The sequence below is a fragment of the Arachis hypogaea genome, chromosome 12 (genome assembly GCF_003086295.3).
Source record: "Arachis hypogaea cultivar Tifrunner chromosome 12, arahy.Tifrunner.gnm2.J5K5, whole genome shotgun sequence".
In the NCBI taxonomy this organism is placed as follows: Eukaryota; Viridiplantae; Streptophyta; class Magnoliopsida; order Fabales; family Fabaceae; genus Arachis; species Arachis hypogaea.
The window spans coordinates 101,901,795-101,912,973 of record NC_092047.1 but is presented as its reverse complement, the minus strand read 5'-3'; positions in this window follow the sequence as shown (position 1 = coordinate 101,912,973).

Sequence of the window (11,179 nt, the reverse complement as noted above, 5' to 3'; positions counted from 1 at the left end):
GGTCTTCGGGTCGGGTGGTCTTGGCCAGGATGTCGTCCATGTAGACTTCCACTATTTTCCCAATGATGTCGCCGAATATCTTGTTCATCAACCTTTGGTATGTGGCCTCTACATTCTTCAGGTCGAAAGGCATTACCTTGTAGCAGTAGATTCCTCTTAGCGTTATGAATGTCATTTTTTCTTCGTCTGGCCGGTGCATCGGTATCTGATTGTAGCCGGAATAAGCATCCATAAAGCTCAGATACCGGTACCCCGCCGCCGCGTCGACGAGTACGTCAATGTTGGGTTAGGGGTAGCAATCCTTGGGACATGCTTTGTTGAGATCAGAATAATCCACCCACATCCTCCATTTCCCACTATGCTTTCTTACTAAGACTACGTTCGACAGCCAGGTCGAATAGTCATGTTCCCGGATGAATCCTGCTTCAAGGAGGTTGGCCGTCTGCTTGGCCACCTCTTCTGCTCTTTCTTGTGACATCTTCCTCCTCCTCTGGGCCACCGGTCTGGCTTCTGGCTTGATGGCCAAATGGTGCGACATGAGTTGGGGTCTATTCCCGGCATGTTGGCCGGTGTCCAGGCAAATAGGTTGCCATTGGTCCTAATCAGTTCGATTAAAGGTTCTTTCAGCTCGTGAGGGAGATTTCTGTTCACGAAGGTGAACTTTTCCTCTGTGTCGCTGACTCGAAACTTTTCTAGGTTCCCTTCTGGTTCGGGTCTCAGCTTGTCGCTGACTCTGGCATCCATGTCGGCAAGGAACACTCCTGATACTTCTTTGGATTTCTTTCTTAACGAGAGACTGGCGTTGTCGCAAGCGAATGCCGTTTCTAGGGCTCCCCTTATAGACTCTACTGATCCTTCTTCAGTTATGAACTTCATTATCAGCATCCTCGTGCTGATGACCGCCTCTAGGTCGTTGATAGTCTTCCTCCCTAGGATGATGTTGTAGGCCGTGGAGTCTCGTAGGATCACAGACTCTGTCATTACCGTTCTTCTCCCTTGGCCTTGTCCCACGGAGGTCGGCAAGGAGATTATCCCATCCGGCTTGATGAAGTGGTCGCCGAGCCCTACAACACCGTGCTGGTGAGTCTTTAAGTCGGCGTCCTTTAGACCCAAGGCGTCGAACACATTGCAGAACATGATGTTCGAATCTGCCCCTGTATCAACAAGGATCTGCTTGACGAGGCCGGTTCCCACTCTGGCCGTAATGACCATGGGAGGGCTTTCCGCGACTTCATCGAACCATTGGTCGTCCGGGCCAAATGAAATGGATGGAAGCTTCTTGTGGCTTCGCGCAGAGGATGTGGAAACCACCAGGACTTTGGCATCTTTCTTATGTGCCGACTTGGACCTGGGCGCCACATTTCTCGCCATTACCACGTTTACTATGGTAAGGCCGTGGTCGTGGTCCTCTGGCTCTTGGCGTCGCTTTGCTGCCCGGCTCTTGTCTTCGCCTTCGTGGTCTCGGTTCCGTCTCCTCGGCTCCCTAATGATGTGGGAGAACTCGGCTAACTTTCTGTCCCTGATCGCTTGCTCCAGTGCATCCTTCAGGTCGAAGCAATCCTGTGTTTTGTGCCCGTAGCCCTTGTGGTAATCACAGTAAAGGCTCCTGTTCCCTCCTGTTTGTTCCTTCAGAGGTCGGGGCTTCGACAAGATCCCCTTCTCGGCTATTTGTTGGTAAACTTCCATAATTGGCGCGGTGAGGGGGGTGTAATTAGTGAACTTCCCGACACGAGAAAAAGTCCTGGGAGTCTTACTCGGACCGTCGTCCCTGGCGTGTTCTTTTTGTCTTTCCCGCTCCCGTGATGCCGGGCCTGATTGTAAGAGGGTTGCCATTTTTTGGCAGCCACGACCTGACTGACTTCTTCATCGTTAATGTCCTCCCTGGCTACACATTGGATCTCCTGCATTGTCCACACCGGCTTCGTGGTGAGGTGCTTTCTGAAGTCCTCATTTAGAAGTCCGTTCGTCAAGCACAAGCTTGCGACCGAATCTGTCAGCCCGTCGATCTCCAAGCACTCATCGTTGAATCGGTCTAGGTATTTCCTGGTCGGCTCGCCAGATCTCTGGGTCACTCCAAGTAGATTGATTGGGTGCTTTGCCTTCGCGATTCTGGTTGTAAATTGGGCTAGGAAGGCGCGGCTAATGTCCGAGAACCTGGTCACCGAGCCCTGCGGGAGGTTATTGAACCACCGTATTGCAGGTCCCGCTAAGGTGACTGGGAAAGCGCGGTACCTTACCTCGTCTCCCACTCCCTCCAGGTTCATTCTGGCTTCGAAAGCCGTAAGGTGCTCCTGCGGGTCTTGAGTTCCGTCGTACCTCATGTCCGTTGGCTTGTCAAAGTGTTTTGGTAGCTGTACCTCGAGGATGAAACGATGGAATGGGGTTGCGCCCAATATCACTGGTCCCCGCGTTCTGGTCATTCTTCCCTCGTCGTTTTCCCGACGAGCGTCCTCATGGTCTCGCTCTGTGGTACGCCTGTCGTGCCTGGCGTATATCAGGGGGTCATGGTGCCTTTTTACGCGTGCTCCCTCCCTGGCATTTTCGGGCTCGGATTGTGGGCTAGCTGTTCGTCGGGAGCGGCTTCTCGAGATGGATCGGGAGTAGCTCGATTCGGGAGTTTGTTGACGAAGTTCTCGGTCAGACAGCTGGCGTTCCAGGTCTTGCATCCTGTGGCGTAGTTCTTGCATTATTCTGGCGCTGTTGTCACCAGTTCCCTCGAAAGAGCATCTTTCGGGAGATCGTGTGGTTCGTCTTGGAGGGGACCTCACGCGCTGCCGGGTAGAAGCCGCGGAGGCTTCCCTCTGCGCTCGGTCTCGCGACCTATTTTTTCTGGGCCGAGTATAACGTCCATTCAGGCGATGTTCCCCACAGACGGCGCCAATGTTCAGTAGGTCGGGTACCGGACGTTCGGGTTGGTATCCTGGTTGAAGAGGGGGAGATCTCGCGAGGTCGTACGTCACCGGGTTGGGGTAGGTGACATCCCGAGCACTTCGCGTGAGGAGGGGGTGTCACCTGCAAAGACACTCCGATACTCTAGTTAGTGATATGTGCAGGCGAAAAAGGGTATGTGGCATGTAACGTACCTTAGGGGAAGGGCAAGACCTTCCCCATATATACCATGTCAGAGGTGGGCCCATCAAGGACAGGCCCACCTTCCTTGATGCCTCCTTCTCACAGCTGAAGCGTAGCTGGTAGGGACGCGTGTTCGAGTCGGCGACTTAGTGTCTTGCTCCCGACCGTCCGGGTCAGGTAGCGCTTGGGTCGAGCCGGCCCGCTAGTGGTTTGGGTCAGGCCGTAACAGTTACCTTTTTTTAATTTTAATTGACACTGGGGTGGGTATTTTGTTGTTCTAAATAAGAGACTGCAAATACTTTGTGTGGGTGGATGAGATCAAAGAAGGTTGCTGGGAGGGTCTAGCAAGATCGTTAGTTAAAAGGAATACCGAGCATTCTTATGCGAGACATGAAGATGGGTTGAAAATCACTATAGTTAGAAAGGAGAATCATGAGGCCTTATCAATGATGGCAAGGAAGATGAAAAAAGTTAGACTTGATGTTAAGAGGAACAGATTGTTGCAAACGGTTTCTTGTTCATCGAATGACAAGAGGTTTGAAATAATACGATTTTGAATCATGTGATTTATAAATGTTTGACATAAATACCCATGAATGATTCATTATTTGACATATTGCACTATAAATGATTTTCATATCCGACAAAATAGGTCTTGTAAGGATTGGGCTGATAAGGTAAATACTCATTTCTTAAGAAACAAATCATGTCATACCAAAGTTGAACCATATTATTGTAATTCAATTATATTAATTGTAGGACTAAACAAGAATAGAACCCTCAATGGTAAAAGCAAAATGTAAATCATAAACATTGTATTTCCATAAAGAAAGATAAGTGTCTAGTATCTCTATCGAGTAAATAGAAACACCAAAAGCCAAGAATAAGAGTATGGTATCTCTCTTGATTACATGAAAATACCAAAAAAAAAAAGAAATGCAAAAGTCTATTGTAACCAAAATAAGATATCATTCTGCAACATAGTTTTCATCAAGTAAACATTTATGGAATTAGTGTTGCGTTACTGCTCCCACTTGATATAGCATTACTTGGCACACTAGAGGTTGATAACCTAGCTGCATCTGTTCTTCCAGAAACTACCAATCTACCTGTACCTCTAAAACTTGTTTCTCTTTTTCTAGCATGCGTTCCTCTACCTCTAACAGGTGTTGTTCTATCCGGTGTAGGCATAAACTGCATAAAATAAGTGGTAGTCCCAGCACTAGCACCTTGCATTGTTTGGAGTGTGATCGTAGGTATAGTTTTAGAATTGTTTGTGAAAGGGTTTGTTGATGGAGGCCTGATAGATAGGAGGTATTACATAGGAAGGTGCACTTAGAGGAGGTCTCTTAACATTCATCCTTTGGTTGGGCTTTTTGGTTATTGGATGGTTCAGTGGAGGTTGTAGTTGAGGGTTTGGGGGATTGGGTTGTGTAACATCCTTACTGTCAAAATGTCACACTTTTGGCTACGTCACTCTGATAGTGAGAATGTTACGATGACTCCCATATATCTAATAATAAGATATGAGCCTTTAACTCGAAATTGTATCGTCATTTTCTTTTAACGACCGAAAAATACTTTTTCTTGATCAAACATTCCTATATATAATAATAATTCAAATCACAATCCTCATATATATACTTACATACAAATATACTAGACTTTGTATACAAGTAACTTATAAATAGTATAAGCATACATATCATTACAACTCTTATCCCTCTTACAATATATAATAATAACGGCGATGAAAAACTATAATATATACAACGATATACAACATAACCAGATGCACAGAAGGAACTTCTTAATCTCTTCGTCCGTCCTGAAAAGGAAAATCTGTAGAGGTGAGAACATCGTCCTCGCTGGTTCTCAGTAGAAAATTTTTAAGAATTGTCATAAGAGGAAATGTATAAGGAAAGAATTGATTTCAACTGCAGTGATTATCGCTCGTCTTATGAATCTATTCAAAAACATTAATAATTAAGTATCCAAAAATTCAAAATTCAATTTTTTAGTTAAAAGAATTTCAAAATTCAATTAATATCTCATAACATAATCAACTTCAACCTCCAACCAAACATATAATAAAATCTCGTTACAGTCTCCGGCCCAAATTAAATCAACTCGGCCTCCGGCCGAAATCAACTCAAAATATGGCCTCCGGCCTAACTCAAATCAAATCACCATCATGACTCAATCTCAAAACAGAATCAATTACTGGTATCAAATGGTACAATGAAAAAACACTCAATGAACAATTGCAACTAGTACCACATCAGAAACAACCCTCAACATCACAACTGCCAGCATAAGGAATCTCTCAATTGTTCAAACACAATCAAAACAATACAAGGAATACACAAACAGAGAGAATAGTTACAGCAACTAGTTCAATTAGCATGTATATACAATTATTCAAATAGGCAAGTCAAATACAAGATGCACACCCAACATACACACAAATGCAGTATGATACATGCATGTCCTACTGGCCGTGAGCTCACATGTCGGTTACTTTGCCAGAACCCGACACATCCGGTAGCTAACCCGAACATTGTCCTCTCTACTATTTACTCGCTATATAAATAGTATAGCCTCCCGGGGCGAGTGCCTTGTTCACCTCACAGAGTTAATACTCTGTATATCTCGCAGGGTTAGTGCCTTGTACACCTTGCAGACAAAGGGAACCTCGCAGGGTTGAGTGCTCTGCTCACCTCGTAGAGTTAAGTGCTTTGTACACCTTGCAAGCAGAATAGCCTATATTTCTCGCAAGGTTGAGTGCCCTGTACACCTTGTAGGCATAATAACCTATATCTCTTTCAAAACTCATTAGTCCGCAAGCGGAACTACACCATCGTCCTTGCTATTCACACGTGAGCAGGATGAAACCACCGTCCTCACCATATCAATCCAAAACTCATTTCAATCCAACATAGTCAAACATAACCCAAATTAGAACAATACAGAATTGAACCGATAGAAATCCTCGATCTTCTATCCGACTTTCCAGTGCGATAAGCGAGAAAATTCTCAACCTCAAGCTTGTCCACTGCAACAAGAGAGGGAATTCTCAACCTCAACTTGTCTATCACCACAAGAGAGAGAATTCTCAATCTCAGCTCGCCTTTACATGAGCGGGACAACACCACCATCCTCACCTCCAACCAAGAAACTCAAATACCAACTGGGAGCAAGCAGGACAAAACCACAATCCTTGCGTCCACCCCGGAAGCTCCAATAGCAAAATATCTTTTTTTTAAAGTAATTCAAATCTATTTCTCTTTCATAAAACTTATTTCACCAAATCAAAAGTCTCAAATCAACTTCAAAAACCTATTCTTCAATTTCGTTTGAAATCTCCAAAAGCATCTCTCAAATTTGAAATAATTGCTTAAAACTCCCTTTCGATTTCATTCTCAAGTTCAATAATTTTTCAAAGACCCAAAATCATCTTTCTCCACCAATCATCTTTCTTCACCCAAGATCTCCAATTTTATAATAATTTTGGCAGCATCTCCTCTAAAATTCGGACTTTGCCACCCATCTTGGACTTTTGAAAAAATTTTACATAGACAAGGCACACCCATTGAGTACTCCAATGGTAATAAGATCATTAGATGTGAATAAAGATTCATTTCAACCTTGTGAAAGTAATGAAGAGTTCCTTGGTCTGGAAGTACCTTATCTTAGTGCTATTCGTGAACTAATGTATCTCGCTAACAATACAAGACCAGATATAGCATTTTCAGTAAACTTTTTATCGAAATTTAGTTCTTTTCTAACTAGAAGACATTGGAATGGTGTCAAATGTATATTAAGATACCTTCGAGGATCTATTGATAAGGGTTTATTTCGTAAGAACAAGAGTTTTCACGTAAAACCATTTAAGTAGAATAGAATAATTTAATTGTCCGGAATAGGTTTGAAAATATAAAAATATTTTTCCAAAATATAAATGTGAGATTCGGATTCAGTGAATTTTTCTGAGTGGAAAAATGTTCTCTTTTGAAAATTTTCGCATAAAAACACGTACTGATAGATTAGCCAGCAGTACTGACTAAGTCTGTTCAGTACTGCGTGAGAGAGAATAAAATAGTAGAAAAACCTTAAAAAAGTATTTGAAATAGCAAACCGGGTACTTATCCTAAAGGTTTGGCCCAAAGTTGGGCAAAACGAACCAAAAACGCTATGCGGTTGGATTGAACCCAAATTGGGTCCAAGCCCAACATATAAAAGCACATTTTAATGAGCTTTCAACTCATTTTCAGCACACACACAAAGGGAGGGGCACTGGTTTTGAGAGAAGAGAGGAAGAAGAAGAGCACTATTCATTTCCTCATTCTTTTGGCTATGTCTTAAGCTACGAAACTCCGATTGATGAGCCGTTTGCAACCACGTGAAGCTCTTGTCAAGCTCTTCATTTTTATCTAAATAAAGTGGTAAGAAACTCACTCTTTCCTCTTCAGTTTCCCTGCCTTATGTCATTTTCGAAAATGGCTTGTTGGGTTGTTGAGTTTCTTTGTGTTCTTGTTGTTTATGTGTAATCTAGCTTGGGTGAGTAGTGGGTTTTACCCCAAAACTCATTGGACAAGGTAAGACATCACTAAACCCCTGTATTTAGTTGAATTTCATAAACCCTAGCTTTGATTATTGTTTTTTTCATGATATAGAGTGTCCTTGGTGTTGTTTGGTATTGAGTGAGGACTTGAAAGCTTGTGGTGAAGTGATTTTGTGCGTGGAGGATAATCGGTGGTATGATTTTGGTTTTTTTTATGTAGTATATAATATTTTGTGAAACTTAGGCTAAGGGCCTTTAAGATAGGGTTGAATGATGTAGTTGTATGATTAATTGTATGTTATGCTTAATGATGTTTTGGATGGAGGTTGTATGAGTTTGAATGTTGATGATGATATTGAATTATTGGTTATTGTGGTTCATCTTGAAAATAAATGATTGAGGAGATTGAATGAATTGATTGATGTTGTAAATTGAAAAAGGGTATATATGAGGAATTAGATTGTGTAAATTGTTGGTATTGAAATATTGAATTGGAATTATAGGTTTGTGTTGAGATATGGTGAAAAGATTGAGTGAAATAGGTGAGAAAGTGATAGAAGTACAATAGAATGGTAAAGGTAGCGTATGGTAGTGGTTCATGCTGAAATTGAGTAGGTTTTATATTGGTTTGGTTTTGAAAGTTTTGAAAAAGTTAGAGAATTGTCACTTTGGTAAAAATATATTTTTGGTGAACTTTGGAGGATCATAACTTGAGCCTCAGATATCGAAATTGAATAATTTTTATTTTAAATTAAAGATAATTTCAAGAGCTTTAAAATGATATAAAGTTGTTGAAAATGAAGTTTTGTAGAGGAAGTTATGAATGTTTAAAGTTTGGTGTTTAAAAATGAAATTTCTACAACTTAAATTTTTCTGATTTCTGCAACACCTGCGTACATGGCACCAGGGTGCGTACGCAGGCATTCCTCTCTGCCTGGCCTTTCCGTGTACGTGGAGCATGGATGCGTACCCGGTATGGTCCAAATTTTGGCGTGTGCGTACACACATAGGGGCGTGCGTATGCACAGGCTCTGTTTTACTTGGCGTGCGTACGCACACATGGGCGTGCGTATGCACAGGCCCTGTTTTGATGAAAAATAATTTTTTTTCTTTATTTTCAAGGTTTTTCTAGTTTTCTAAACTTTCTTAACTTCTCATTAAGACTTGTGGCTAGTAACTAGGCACTAAGACTAGTATAGATGGGTTATGATTTGAAATTAGTGGAATTTTTTACGGGCTTTAGAAGACGGTGACTTAGGCTTGGTATGTCAGTTGGACGAATTTATCTTGTGAATTAATGGGAAGCTGGGCTGGTGGTGAACTTGAGATATTGATGATGGATGATGAGATTGGAACTTGAAAATGAAGGATTATGGTTAATGGAATGTATACAAATGGAATTGCGCTATGAGCCATGCTGTATTACTGAAGTGTTATGTTTGGTAGGTCGCCGTGCGTGTCAGGCAAGGGTTGTGGCAGTCTTCCGCTTGTCGAGGTAGCGGTACCAGCATAGGGGTCGAGGCAGTCTCCCGTCTACGTTGAGATGTGAGGACTGTGGTAGTCTCCCGCTCACATAACCTTTCTGCCGCCAGAGTGAACTCGAGCACTATAACTCGAAAGAGTGTGCCGGGCACTATAACTCACGGGTAGCAAGAAAAAAAGTGCTGGGCACTAGAAATAGTGAGCAGGGCACTATATCCCTAGTTGTGACAGAAAGGCGACATCCCGGGAATGTGTCGGATTGGTATTTTGAACCGACAAGTGATATCACGCACCAAATAAGATAGACATTTATCATATGCATCTTCTATCTAAATGCTATTTGACTTACCTGTTATACATGAATATTAATTGTGCTTTACTTGTTTGCATTAAATGTGTTTTACTGGCATTGAGGAGGATCGGGAGGCGGTGGCGATGGGATCGCACGGGGGTTAGGTTAGCAAAGGATGTGTGATACAACGGTGTGATTAGTATTAGTTAGAAATTCCCTAAGTTTAGATGACCCTATTTATGGCTTATGGTTTATGTTATTTATTTTGTTAAGCTTGAACATCTGTTGATACAAAGTTCTAGGATTGCCTTTGGCGTCCCAAACCTTATATCTTATATATTAGGCACTGTTACCATACTGAGAACCTCCAGTTCTCATACCATAGGTTGTTGTTGTTTTTCAGATGCAGGTCGCAACCACCTCAGTGAGTTTGCGGATGGTGACAGATCGGAGGATCTTTTATTATCTTGTATTTTGGTTATTATATTGTAGTTCTCTCACTTTTATCCTGATACTCTGTTGCCTTAGAGGCTTACTTTGAGGGATAAGTTGTATAAGCTATTTTAATTCAAACATTCTGTATTCTCTGTTTGTAACTAGTCGGCCTAAACTCTGCGGACTACGACTAGAGTTCTTTTGTTTATCATATATACTTATATATATATATATATATATTGACTATTATTATATTAAGTCTCATGTTGTATCTTATGCCTTTACGCTCTTTGTTATCGTGTGTGAACGCTTCGCGCTTTGTAAATCCGCTTATGCGATTTTGAACTTTATCCTTTCATCAGGCTCCTAGTATTAATATTTCCTTCTATATTTGTTAATGTATGAGATTTAGAACTGTCGTGACACCTTATAGCCGGTAAGGCTTAGGTAACGGGGTGTTACATTTATGGTATCAGAGTGAGCCTGAGGGATGGACCGATTGTGTTTCATTGCATACTTTGGGTCAATTTTTCTTTCATGCTATTTAAGTTATCTACTGGATATGCATAGCATGCTTGTTTGTGAGTGCCTTTTTGGATAATTGAAGCACTAGACTTGAGATATTAAGACTGATCACCTTGATATCGATTGTTTGGTGTGAACAGAAATCTGAATGGCTACTCGTGGACGAGGTCGTTCCTGTACACAGAGAGGCAGTGAGGATGACCAATCGACCGGTAACCACGCTGAGTTTATGGCGGCTATGACCTACCTAGCAAATACTATGCAAGCGAATGCTGCTGCGACCGCTCAGGCTATGGAAAGGATGGGACATGGGAATGGTAACGACAATAGGAATAGTAATGGCAATGGGAATGGAGAAGGTGCGGGAAACGGTCTGGGAGGTGGTGTTCTGATGACATTAGCGACCTTTTTGAAGGTTCACCCTCTAAGTTTTAAGGGATCGACGGATCCTATTGAAGTAGATAACTGGTTTTAAGCCATGGAGCATGCGTTGCAAGCTCAACATGTTTCAGAGAATCAGTTTGTGGAGTTTGCAGCTTATCAGTTGTTGGGTGAGGCACAACACTGGTGGCAAGGGGAGTGCCGACTGATGCAACTACAAAATGGGGACATCCCCTGGGAACTGTTTCAGGCTCTGCTCTATAAGAAGTACTTTCTGAAATCAATGAGGGAAGCAAGGAAATTAGAACTCATGCAGCTAAAGCGAAAATCCATGACAGTGGCACAGTACACCAGCAAGTTAGAAGAACTTTGCAGATTTTCTAGGGTATGTCAAGGAGCTCCTGAATCCTACGAAGAATGGAAATGTA